Source organism: Nanorana parkeri, unplaced genomic scaffold (assembly GCF_000935625.1).
Source record: "Nanorana parkeri isolate BGI_ZX_2015 unplaced genomic scaffold, ASM93562v1 scaffold38, whole genome shotgun sequence".
NCBI classification, from domain to species: domain Eukaryota; kingdom Metazoa; phylum Chordata; class Amphibia; order Anura; family Dicroglossidae; genus Nanorana; species Nanorana parkeri.
Window position 1 is genome coordinate 1,698,209 of NW_017306306.1, and position 14,025 is coordinate 1,712,233.

Sequence of the window (14,025 nt, forward strand, 5' to 3'; positions counted from 1 at the left end):
TTGTATTGAGATCGGTGTCACTTTAAGTGCAGATTTTTCACAGTTTGTGTTATTTGTTTTCCTCTAAATGCCTTTAATTTGCCAAAGTCCTTATTGATCAGATACTGCATGCCTTTTTTAAACTTTCTGTTAAAAAAATTGTAGAATATTTAAATGCATTTTGAGCTTGGTCAAATTTTTAACATGGTTCATTGAATCTATCACACATACCTTTCATGAGAAAGCTATACAGCTCTTCTTCATATATGATATAAGCTGGCATACCTACGTACAAAACATAGCTCTTCTTTAAAAAGTACACAAATTACAATCAAATGCACACAAAAAAAAACACACATACAGAGAACATCGAATTAAATAAATGTAACTACCTAAAATAACCTCGCCAAACAAGCTATACCATGCTCATTAATTTAAAAAAGTAAAACATTATTTTGTTGACTAACAGGGCTATTCACAAGAGGGTGAAGAGTGTGGAGAAGGCCAGAGAAGTGAACAATCTAGGACAACATAGCTGAACTGGGAAGTGAGCTAAATTTGAGAATTTTTCCAAATCAGCTATTTTGTTCTAGATTGTTTACTTCTCCTGCCTTCTCCAAACTCGTCATCCTTTTTTGAATAACGCTGTAAATTTTGCTTGATCCCGTTAATGAGTGAACGTGAGTTTTTCTGGTTCGGTGAAATTCATTTTGCTGAAATTTTTCTTTTACATTTTCGGTGAAACAACTTTTGGTGGAATTGCTGCCTCATCTCTAACTGTAGGCACTGGGTAGTGTAGGTCAGCATTTCCCAACCTTTTTTCAGCCACAGCACCCTTAAAAAGTATTCACAATCTCGAGGCACCCCACTCTAAAATGTAAACAAACATAAATGTAAAAAAAACTCCCTCCAAAATCCATACCATAACATTATCCGAGATAGGGGTCTGGTATGCATTTTAAGGGGGGAGCTGATGCAAAAAACACACAAAAAGTGGGAATCCCCCTTCACATTAGGGGCCCCCTTCTCATCAGAACCCCCCTTCACATCAGAGTCTCCCATCACATCAAGAGCACCCTCCGTCCATATAAGAATCTTCCGCTTTGACATCAGAAACCCCCCTTCACATAAGAACCCCTCCTTTCATATAAGAATCTTCCTCTTTGACATCAGAGCCCCCTTCGCATCAAGAGCCCACTTCTTTTATATGAGAATCCTCCTCGTTGACATCAGAGTCCCCCTTCACATCAAGAGGCCCCTCCTTTCATATCAGAATCTTCCTCTTTGACATCAGAGTCCCCCACCTTCACACCAGAGTCCTTCTCTTTCACATGAGGAGCCCCCCCTTCATATCAGAGGCATGAAGCTGTGTAAAAGATGTGAGGCACTCCTGAGACACCAGGAGGAACCCCAGGGTGCCACGGCACCCTGGTTGAGAAAGGCTGGTGTAAGCTATGTTCAGCGCTGATGTCTCGAATGAGGCCATAAATCAACCAAATTTGTCTACCGGTGCATATTCAGTATACCTTTTGGAGCATGTAAAGGGTCACCTGGTTGTGATCTGGGACCCAACCCAGGTAGCCACAACAATGCACCACTACCTTACTAAGCCTTGTTTGGAAATTGACCACTGAAAGACTGCAAGTTCTCTTTTTTGTTTAGCCGATACTGTCAGATCAAAGCAGATGACAGAGGTTGTCTCTATGGAATACCAGTCAGTTAGTTTCTGTGGAATGTTATGTTAGGTCAGCGTTCCCGAATGACACTTCCTTTCACAACTACCTACTAAAGCTGACCATTATTTTCTGAATGGCCAGACACTCCCCACCCATCATTATCTCGTAAGAAAGGCATTCATGTGCATCGTTCTGAAGGTGCCAATTTATCACGAGGATGAGACAGTGATGAAGGTATGACCCAAAGCAGATCTAGCATCTGGCAGTGATATCTTGCAAAACTCCTCAATGTATTCCCACCAGCACCGGGCTGGACTCATATGGTCCTAATACCAGCATAATAAAATTTAGATTAAACATGGATATCATGTTGTACCACCCTACTCAACTCGCGCCTCTTTGCAGTCTGAAATGGATGGAATTTTCTAAGGGGAGGGCTGAGTGAGAGGGCGAAGACCTGGTTTGTGTTTCATTATCACTTATTTCCAGTAAGGAAGTATGACATGTATTTATATAACGGTAAAAACCCAGAGAATATGTTGTTGCTATGTCTTTTAAAACTACCCCAAGCCTTCTCCCAGACTCCGTGCTCAGCTCTGGCGAGAGTTGCTCTAAGAAGAACATGGCTTCTCTCTGGATTTACGCAACAATTATACAAGACACAACACAAAAGCTGCCTAACACATGGAAGCTTGGACTGTCCCCGCGTACCATTCCTCATCTCCCATTGAGGGTTCATGTTCAAAGTCACTGCAGCCTGGGCTGACCATTTCTTTTACTATACAATCTACTGATTGATTATTGATGATGGATGGGCCTTACTCAATGTAAGCTTGATGGGACAAAAACATGAAAACATAACCTTCCCATAATTCAGTGGATTGACCATTAAAATAGATATCTGTACTGGAGATTCATTTTGTTTATAGAGAGATATACTGTAGACTGATTGTTCTTTGCTGAATCACCAGCAGAGTGGATTTTCCAAAATGTTCACCAAATACTTTTTTTAAATATTGTTGATCCCCAACCATACAGCTCAAGAACTAGAACTTTGGGCTACAGAATCCTACAGAGAGCTCAAATAATATGAGACAAGGACAATTTTAAGAACAGCTAAATAAAATATTTGATCTCACAGGGTTTTTATGTGTGAAAAAGCTGAGGTTTAAAAGGGACACTAAACTCAGGAGTTGAATATAAAAAATTCTAAAGTATCTTAAGTATTACCAAAAATGTATCTTATTTGTGTATCACTCGGCTGTAGATCCTAAAATCATCTCTGAATTGGTGCTGACACTGTCCTTCCTTCTGCAGGGGGGCTACTTTTGTTCCCCATGGTCCCTGTGTGTGTTGTAATGTAGTCACCGCTCTCCAAGCTCACTCCCGTGATGGACTACAATCCTTATTGTACTACTATCTTTATTCATTTGTATTGCGATTGTAATACATCACAGGAGTGAGCTTGGAGCAGTGACTCCTTTACAACACACACAGGGACCATGGGGAACAAAAGTAGCCCCCCTCCAGAAGGGAGGACAGTGTCACCACCAATTCAGAGATGATTTGAGGATCTACAGCCGAGTGATACACAAATAAGACACATTTTTATTAATAGTTAAGGTACCTGTTTGCATTTTTAAGATTTAACTCCTGAGTTTAGTGTCACTTTCACTGTTAACAAAAATGTATCTTATTTGTGTATCACTCGGCTGTAGATCCTCAAATCATCTCTGAATTGGTGCTGACACTGTCCTTCCTTCGGGAGGTGGGCTACTTTTGTTCCCCATGGTCCCTGTGTGTGTTGCAAAGAAGCCACCGCTCCAAGCTCGCTCCTGTGATGGACTATAATCTCTCGCTTAGTTTATTAATTTGTATTGAGATTGTAGTCCATCATGGGAGAGAGCTGCTACTCTACAACACACACAGGGACCACGGGGTACAAAAGTAACCCCTCTCCAGAAGGAAGGACAGTGTCAGCACCAATTCAGAGACGATTTTAGGCTCTACAGCCGAGTGACACGCAAATAAGATACATTTTTGTTAATAGTTAAGATACTTGAATACATTTTTAAGAGTTAACTCCTTTGTTTTGTGTCACTTTAATTCTAAGAAAATCTGAAGGAATAAAAAGAACGGAAAATTATTAAAATCCCCTTTTTTGCAGAAAAACAAGCAACTGAAACATGCTACAAATTCTATGAAAACACTTCTTATGTAACATGTTAGCGCTGACAAAATTGCACTAAAAGTTTAAATGCAAAACCGTTCTTTTAGATTAGCTATGGGGATTATATATCAACATTACTGACGTGAGCTGTAGGCTTCTGCAACTGCCACCATGAATGTGATAGGCTAGATTTTACATAGCAAAGACCTCCTAAATCCCCCATACCACTTGGCAATTTATAATGGATTTGCAATAATGTAAAAGCACTCAGGCATGTAACCCCCTAGTTAAATGCATGATGGCTTATTTAAGGAAACAGCCTCTCATCAAGCTGCTGTAATCAAAAGAAAATGATGTTTGCACAGTGTGATTGTGTAATTCCTCCTAATACATTCTGTACATGCCATGTAAAGCCTACAACAGGTATTATTACCATGGCTCTAGAAATCTATCGCATGCAGAGCAGACCCTGGAGCAGTCCGAATGCACGGATCAGCACGGATTTTCTTAAACATACAGTATATAACAAAAAGCTTCCAATCGTATATTTAAAATTAGATATTAAAGGAGAACTATGGAGTAAGTTTTTTTCCCTGTAGTTCTCCTAAGAGACCGCCGCAGCCGGGAAAGCTCCCGGCATTACTGTCGAGATTCACCCAGCTGCGTGAGTGCAAGCTGGCTCTGCCTATCAGGTTCTCTCTTCAGTTTGTTCAGGTATGCTTTGAAAATGAGAGAGAAAAGCTGATTGGTTGCCATGCACAGCTGCTCCAGATTTTGCCTGCTCCAGTTTTGATAAATTCTCTTTGATGGCTGTAGATCAGGTTTAGCAAAAAACACTGGGCATGGCTGACACCACTCAGTCCACAAAAATGCTGCCTGTGTTCCTCCCACGACAGGATGTAGGAGTTGAGTGCATTTCTGACACAACAACAGGTCTTTTTCTGTACTGGCAGTTCGTTTGAAGAGATAACACATGGGAAAATATGCATGAATTGCTCATATGTACTGGATTTTGTTTTGCTTGACATATGCATTAAGGGAGCCAATCAGAAGCCCCATCCATTGTGGTAGGATACAACGCGGAGCAAATGCGTTACTGAATGCGTATGTGCGCAGGGCTGTTCACTTTGTGTGCGCAGGGCTGTTCACTTTGTGTACGCCGGTTGTCATGCTCCCGATATTGCGCTAATGTCCTACTAATGTGATACTTCCCTGTAAAGTAAATGCATTCTATTTCCAGATAGCGATGGGATTAGAGTGCCTCCCTATCTGCAATTCCAGTGTTTCATCGGGATTTTATCTGCTCCAAAATGACAAGGCTAAACACATGTGTGCATGATAGGGCTAAAATACAGTGCGGCCATCCATCATCGGGGCATCCTGTATCAGACATTTCTGCGGAGCCGTCACTTTAAGGGGGGCAAGTCTTATCAATGAGCTATTAAGAGTTTTAAAAGCTTTTAAAGTGGGGGGACATAAATCATCGGTCAGACAGCAGCCAGCTTTGATGATCCCACTCCCAGTGCCGCTGTCAGTCTGGAGGCTTATTGGAGCTTATGTGTAAAGTATGGGGTGATGATAGCTGAAGGATCCAATACATTAATGGGAAGCGTGTAGTCATGGCATAATAATGATGTAATGATCAGGACTGCTCGGAGATCACAGACTCCGAACACAGCGGAGGTTACATCCGGTATGAAGGCATATTATTAAAGTATTATTAAATGCTCAAACTTTTTTTTTATTAATAATGAATCGGGATCAAACCAATATACTGTACGTCGCCCAGCAAAGTATTTCTTTACATGTTTGCCCGAGCACCTATAGTCATCATGTTTCATGTATTTAACTGATTTAAACTCTCAAACTTTGAGAAACAAATATACAATCCCAATAAAAGTATGTTTTCAAGTTCTTGTTAGTTTTTGGCCAAGCATGTACAGCCGTCATGGTTCCAAACTGCTCCAACTCTCTCAGCTCAGCTTCCCTGAACTTCCTGTCCAGTACAAGATCACAAGGGACAGAGCAGTCTCCAGCAGCCGTCCATCTACTAGCTTGGAGAAAGGAGGAGTCCGGAGCAAAGGAATGTCTTGCCTTGCTGTGCCTGAGTTTTTGTGGAAGGAAGGGGTCACTGGCACCCCAGTATGCTGATCAATGCGCCTTTATTGATGCATGCTCAGTATTATGTAACAAGGCGTGTCGCGGCCACACAGGGTCCCCTTCATTAGGCAATACATTGATAACCAATTATCACTGTTTTGCCTGGCATCGTTTCGAGGCCTCACAGGGTCCCCTTCATCAGGCAAAAGAGTGATAACCAATTATCACTCTTTTGCCTGATGAAGGGGATCCTGCGTGGCCCTGAAACATTTTGTTATGTTATACTGAGCATGTGTCAATAAAGCTGTATTGATCAGCATACTGGAGTGCCAGTGAGCTCTTCCTTTCTGATATTGAGCGACGCCACTGTAGCACCCACCTATTCCCAAAGGGACTTACCTGTCAGGAGTGCACGATGGGACTTGGACATTAATCTGAGTTTTTGTGGAGACACACACAGCTTACTAGCACACACAAGGGTGGCTCTATAGAACCCTGAAAGGGAAAGGAGCCACCCTAAAACAGGATACCAGGGCCAGTGCTCAGGGGATCAGCTGATTCTGCTAAAATGTTTAAACCTCAAGAAGCGGCATCCATTGGAAGTGATTCAATCAGGATTTGAAAGAGCTTAAAAACCATTTGGCTTTAATATCACTTTAAGGTTGATGTAAGCCCCATCTGAATGACATTTAGATTGGTAAAGCACCATGTATCATAAACAATTGCATCTTTTTAACCCTTTCCCACCAGCCTCACGCATATATGTGACAGCTTGGTGGCCAGCATTAATGCCATGCTGACACATAGATGCATACTGTTTCTGTGCTGGGAGTGCGTTCTATTGCATGCCCCCAGCACTGTGACTGCGCTATTACCAACAGCTCCAGGTCACTGTTTACATTGGGATCCGAATTTCCGAATTGCATTCAGGTCTTTGAGCCATATACATATATTACTAAAGCTGAAGCTCCCAGACCAGAATTGCATTCAGAAATTCGGAACCCGAATGCCATTCGGGTCTAGGAGCCTCAGTTTTATTATTATTTGTATACAGTATACTAAACACGAATTTCGTGTTGAGACCCATTCGGATGCATAAAAAAAAACAAACACATCTGATTGGCCAGAAAAGTCACATGTCCGATTCAGTTTAGTTTTTGAACGGAATTCGGACTGGATCCGACATTCGGAAATGGAAATTCAGATTCGCACACATTCAGATGCATTGGGATTTGAAAATTCGGATGTGTCTGAATTTTGGGAAAATGTATCCGAATTTTGATTTGGAACAAAACGAATCGCACATGTCTACCAGTAAGTGTCTGAACAAGGACCCTTCATGGCAGGATCGCCAGAGATTAAGGAAAGCCGCAGACTTAAAAATAATGAAAATTACTTTTGATATGACATTAATAACACTTCTATGAGATTTTTAGTGATCTGGTTCACTATAATTTAACATAAGAGATCCCAAAACTGCTCATAGCCCACACTCCATTGCTCAAACTGCAGCGTGACTTCAGAAAGTAAAAGTCATTTCTAAAGTACTTCGGTCTGTTCTACAACATGAAGGATTCACAGGGATAACAATGTGAACAAAGCAGCAAATTAGGAGAAAAGCTCCATTAATCTCAGTGAGCGGCCCGGCCTCAGGCATGTCATGGGTATCCTCAACCCGATACTCAGCCTTCACAGGGACATGTTACAACGTTGACACTCAGCAGTCGCACCGCCAATTCATTATAATCTTCTGCTGTAACTCAAGCCGCAGGAATGCTCAGATGATCATAAATAGCTGCAGCACAGACTGACAGATGATCTGCAATATGGGACAGCTCCGTCCAAGTAATAGGACTCAATTCTAAAACTGCATCGGATGAGAGAGCTCATCTCCTTTACTGGAGGACATATAACTGACTAAGGCCTCATTCACACAGCTAAGTGTCGGCCTGACACTTAGCTGTAGCTGGAGGGCCCGAGGTTGCCTACCGCTGTGTTAAGCAGTGTTGTGTTCTTTCCTGCTGGACTACAGAGCCTCCCCCTCTCCTCATCTCTATAACATCAGGAAGAGGTGTTCTGTAATCCAGCAGGGGATTACTCATGCAACACGTAGTCCTGCCGACTACAGGAATTTAGGAGCTCACTGGATATCTGGCAGGATTTCTGTACTTGCAGTATTTTTAATGAGACAAAGCTTGGGGAAATCTGTATGTATTGCATATAGTGCATATGTTTTTCTTTATGTTACCCAGACATTCACTTTAAGGAGAAATTAAATCCATGAACGCATTAGAGGTGATAGCTTTGGATCTGGTAATGGGAAAAACTGGATGAACAGCGTCCAGTCTGAGCCTGGTCCTGCTGGAAAATACTGGGTACCGGTATGTATTGTCATGTTAACCTAAACTACTACAAATCAATTATTATGGTCTTATTTTTAGCCAGTAGACACACCTCTATGCAAATGTTTACAATTTCCTGCTTTGCTCTCTTGTTTTAATGAAATAATATTTACTAGCACAAGTCAGAGGAGCGACCAATCCCTTATTGGACAGCTCTATCCGTGGTTTCAATCAGACAAAGTCAGTCAAAAGTCAAGCAGCTTCTACTGTGCTATTTTCATAGATCAGCATTTCTCAACCTTTTTTCATTCATGGCACCCTTTAAATTTCGCAAAAATTCAAGACACCCCAGTCTAAAATGTAAAAAACATACAGTAAAAATTAAAAAAAGATGTGTGCCCATCCAAAACCCATACTAGACCCTTATCTGAGATCGGGGTCTAGTAAAAATTTTAAGGGGGGATCCCTTGCAAAGATGTAAGAAAAAACTAAAATGTGGGGTTTCCCCACTTCACATCAGAGTCCCCCCTTCACATTAAGAACCCCCTTCACAACACAAGCCCCCCCTTCACATCATAAGCCCCCTTTACATTAAGAGCCCCCTCCTTTAATATCAGAGCCCCCCCCTTTCACAACACAAGCCCCCCCTTCACATCAAGAGTCCCCCTCCCACATAAGGAGCCACCTTCATATCAGGGTCTTTAGTCCACCTTACAAATCAGAGTTCTTCTATCATATCAGGAGCTGCAGCTGAGGCAGCGCGGCCGAGAGTGGGAGGTGGCGCAGGTCTAGATGGAGGTGAATGTCCATCCTTTTCTAAATGGATATCACCCTCCCTGGTGTCATTTATTTCTATGATCCAAGTTATACTCACCGGATCCTCCGAGCCAGCAGCGCTCTCTCCAGCCTGTCTCTTCCACTGCTGCAGCGATGGTATGTCCCTCCGCGTCCTCACGTCCAATAAACTGTATTGGACATGATGACTCGAAGAGACTCCTAGACCGCTGCAGCTGAGGGGGAGAGACACTCAAGGGAACGGTGTAAGAGCAAGGCAGTGTCCTATCGAAAGTTCCAACTTGTCGACCTCTCCAACTGGTGCCATCACATCCGGTGACTGCCAGTAGATCTACAGCAGAGCTCCCAATCTAATGTTTTTATCCCCATCATGCACACGCCAACACTGGAGATGGTGTTGGGAAGAAGCCACTATGTATATGAATAGTAGAAGGAAAGCCCCTGGAATGGCGCACAGACACAGGAAGAACATACAGCCGTCATGCAATTACTGTCTTTGTTGGGAAATGAGCCCACAGTCAAGGCAAGCGTGCTCATCACTTGGTCACCAGGAGTTCAGTCACCTTAATGATGCGGAGAATGTGCGGTCTGAGCCATGAGCACTGGAAACAAAGACCACGACTGTGTTGTATAATTATCCTCTGGCCCGATGATGATAATGATGTTGCTGCTGATGAAGATGATCCAAATGCCATCAGTCGGGGTAGTTTGCAGACAAGAATGTCTCCAGGCTGAGGGGAGTTATAATGAGGCCAGATAATTACATATTGTGGTTTGTCAGACTCGGAGTGCCCTCAGTTCAGCCCATCTCCGACTCTGATCTCCCGTATCATTCTGTTTTCATGGTGCCCCAATCAGCCCGGATCGAATGGATTAAATGACATTGTTACGGTGCAAAAATGGCTTATTATTAAATGATGACTTCCCGCAGGGGAACTCCCACTCCCACAGTCTGGTGGTTGCAATCTGCACTTATTTTTACTTCGCAAGAAAAAGACCCAAACGCATTATTCATTTTAAAAAAATACTTTAACCGTTTTGTGACCAAAGGTCATGAAGCTCACATGCCCAAATTTAGCAGAGTTGGTTGGCTTCAATAAAACCCTATGGCTAATCTCTACTAGGAACATGCACAGGTGCACATTACTTGTTCTATGTAGAACGTGCGATTCATTTCGTTGCGAATCAAAATTCTGACGAATTTACAGAAATTCGGACATTCATACACATCCGAATTTCCGAATCCCAATGCATCCGAATGTGATGGAATCCGAATTTCCGTTTGAGAATTTCGGATCTCGTCCGAATTTCGGTCAAAAACGAAACTGAATCGGACATATGACTTTTCTGGCCAATCAGATGTGTTTTTCGGTTTAATGCATCTGAATGGGTCTGAATATATATATTTGCGTTATAGGAACGTGGGAGCCATATACAGTATATACATATAATACTAAAGCTGAGGTCTGGGAGCCATATACATATATTACTAAATCTGAGGCTCCCAGACCCGTATAGCATTTGGGAGCTCCCAAATGCAATTCGGAAATTTGGATTCCAAATGACATTCGGGTCAGGGAGCCTCAGATTTAGTAATATATGTATATGGCTCCCAGACGTGAATGGCATTCGTGATCCGAATTTCCGAATTGGATTCGGGAGCTCTCAAAAGCCATTCGGGTCTGGGAGCCTCAGATTTAGTAATATATGTATATGGCTCCCAGACGCAAATGGCATTCGCGAGCTCCCGAATGCAATTCGGAAATTCGGATCCCAAATGCCATTGGGGTCTAGGAGATTCAGGTTTAGTATTCATATCTGTATATGGTGCTCTGTGGTCGTCGTAACGAATATTCGTTCGTAAACTTATCCAAAACTAACGAAAATTCAGATTTAGTACGAATCCAAAACCCCGAACCAAATTGAATTTCCGACCCGAATCCCGAAATATCCAAACTTTTTTTTGCAGCTTACATGTCTAGTTCTATGTAGCACTGCCTAATTAACATCCTAACCACATGGGGCACTGTGTGTGAGTTCTAATGTCCCAGCATATCCTCTCCTGTTATAACATCAGCATTGTAATAGGAATACATAGTAGTGTTGTTTCTGGTAATACAATCAAAACTTACATGTAAAAATCCCTTTTATGTAGTGAGTGCTGCCTTCTGTCTGCCCATCACTTTCATCAACGTCCTGGATTCCCAGTGTGCTTTGTGTCTCTTTCCCTGCTGCTTGATGCAATTCAATCTAAATTTCTCAAGCCTAAATTTCCCATCATGCATTGCATCCAGCAAGCAATTATGATGTTGCATTGTTCAGACGGCAGGCTCAGTGAATATTCACAGGGCTGAGGGAAATTGTGTCAGTGCATGGAGGAAGTCCATCCTGTGGGCTTCTTCAATAAGTAAGTTTACAAACTTCTAGATGGATCTGGTTATTAGAATTGGGATAGAACTCATGGAAATTCAACATACTGTAGATGTACAGATTTATTTGTAGTTTTTGACCATAGGTACCCTTTAATGCAGAGAAAACTGTAATAGTGAGTTGGGGCAAGGGATACGTGTGAATGGGCTTTGCCTGTTTTGGGTCTTTGAGTCAGATAATACTGAACTTGCATCAGCACGGGTCACTGATGAAGGTCATCATCAATGGCAGCCTCCATATTGCCAAGTACATTTCCTTTAAAGGGAATCTGTCACAAAGCTAATCACCTGTGTGTATAGATTGTGATGAAAGCAGCCGTTCCCCGACTTACGGGTTCTCGTTTAGTGTTTTGCTCTGTGATGGATCCAAGGGTTATCTTGGCGGAGTGTGCCGGTCTCACCAACCAGTTCTCTCTTCAAACATGAGGATAAGGAACACAGATAAGACTGGGGAGGAAGACACTCCACTACTGTGTTTACACAGTGCAGATATGGAAGAATACGATTGTTTGATATGGAAGAATTTCACTGACAAACACCGCCTGTCATTTGTGTATGGGAAGTTATTAATTGGGTTCGAGAAATCTGTATTTAAATATTGTGTCAACAGAACTGGCAACGGTCCTCCCCCTACATTTGGTTTGGGGAGGTCAAATAAAGGACTGCGTGAATGAGTACACTGTAAGTCATGACGTCACCAATAAGAACTAATTAGATGCCGTTTAACATGCTCACATGCGTCGCTCAAGCAGGACAAAGTAACAACTTCACTTAAAGGCCGACCCCCATAGCTGCTTATACTTACCTTCCATTTCCACTCCACCATTGCTCTGTGCAACCATATTAACATGGAGAAGCACACCATGTAAGCTCCAACCTTCAATTTGGAGCTTACACAGGGCTGAGGACATTTGACAGCACTGGATACCTGTCCCATCACCAAACACCAGTACTGTCATGTGGGAGGAAGCGGAATGAGCGACATGCGCCAGGTGCCTTCACACCAGCATTGAGGTCCTCTACAACTGGGGAGAATTCCTATACATAGCTACCAACTGTCCTTCATCTGGAGGGTTTGTCCCTCTTCTGGCAGCTCTCTGGCTCTTTTTCATCCTCTTTTGGGTCTGATGCTTAGAACTGTAAAGGTAAATGTATGATTTTTAATGCCAAAAGTTTTTATATCACAATACACTTTTCGGCCATTCTACAAATTGTTTGATTGGTTACCTTTAAAGTCTATAAAAAAAATATATAAAAAAACTAACCCTGCCGCCCCCGCCATCTGGTTGCTGCCATTCCCGATTGGGGGGGGGTTGGCGGGGAGGAGGAGCACATAGAAGAACCTGGCCTTGGGGCAGCAGAAAAAGTAAATACAGCCCTGCCAGTGGGTTTGACTGATCATCACTTTAACTCTTTATAGTCACGTGACTGGGTGTGTCTTTTATGTGCTCGCATTGCGTCCGACTCACTTTTTTGCCGGGCAGGAGGGGGCGTGGCAGGCCATTGAAGTGACCGTAGCCACGCCCTCTGGCCGCAATGCAATCGCCTGCACGGGATCGCAAGGCATAAAAAGGCAAAAAAAGTGAGTCGGCTGCAATGCGAGGCAGTGCGTTCCGGCCAGAATCAGACCGGAACGCACTGCATACGGTGTGAACTGACCCTTACAGGTTTTAGTCCTTCCCAACCAACCTGCCAGTTAAAAGAGAAGCAACACCAGGGCCATCTCAACCATATATGCCGCCTGAGGATGGACAGAGCGTCATGGGCTGCTAGAACGTGCTGGATTAGTGTGATCCTAGTTGATTTTATTACTTCATTGCTGTGCTGTATGTGTATAGGCCAATGTAGTTGGATCTGTATGTGCGTTATAATTAATCGAAATTAATCGATAAAAAAAATTTGATTAATCGAACAGGAAATGTTTAATCATTACCAGCCCTAGTTAGTACGTGAACATGTACTGTGCTGTGCAACTGATTGGCTATTTGTGCTGCTTCTTCTTCTCCAGGTCAGAGCTCTGCTGTAGAAGAACGGGTGTACTAATGAGCTCAGAGTTGCATTTATTTGTGTCTTCATCTCTGCCTGGAGTTCAGCCCTAAACCTTCTTGTCAATGCTAATTGGTTTGCGATCTTCTCTCCACCAATGAGTTCAAGGCAGAAGCTGTCAAACAACATGATTTGTACAAATTACATCGTATATACAAAGTATGGTTCATGATAAAGATGTCCAAGTCAATAAAATAAACAAAACGAAAGGCCAATGTAGACGTATGCTGCTCCGACATGCCGGTAAGGAGCATGCGTGTGGCTCACACTAATTAAAGGCCAATATATAAACACATTACTGCTGGCTGGAAAGACATATACAGCTCCGGGTTACATCAACACTATGCATTATATTATTATATCAGCCAGGATTTTACGATGCTACAAGGCGAAGACGCCATAAACACTCCTATATTAAAACAGAAAGCTGTGAGAATGGTTTCTTCAAACAGTTTTTTTTTTTTTAATCTATATATAGTTCTGAGCTT

At 42.6% G+C, this 14,025-nt stretch overlaps 1 protein-coding gene across 1 annotated transcript in view; it reads right to left on the bottom strand.

Moving 5' to 3' along the window:
* Window positions 1-14,025, bottom strand: part of CCBE1 (collagen and calcium binding EGF domains 1) — a 284,295-nt gene that overhangs the window by 248,892 nt on the left and 21,378 nt on the right. The gene's annotated exons all lie outside the window — the stretch shown is intronic.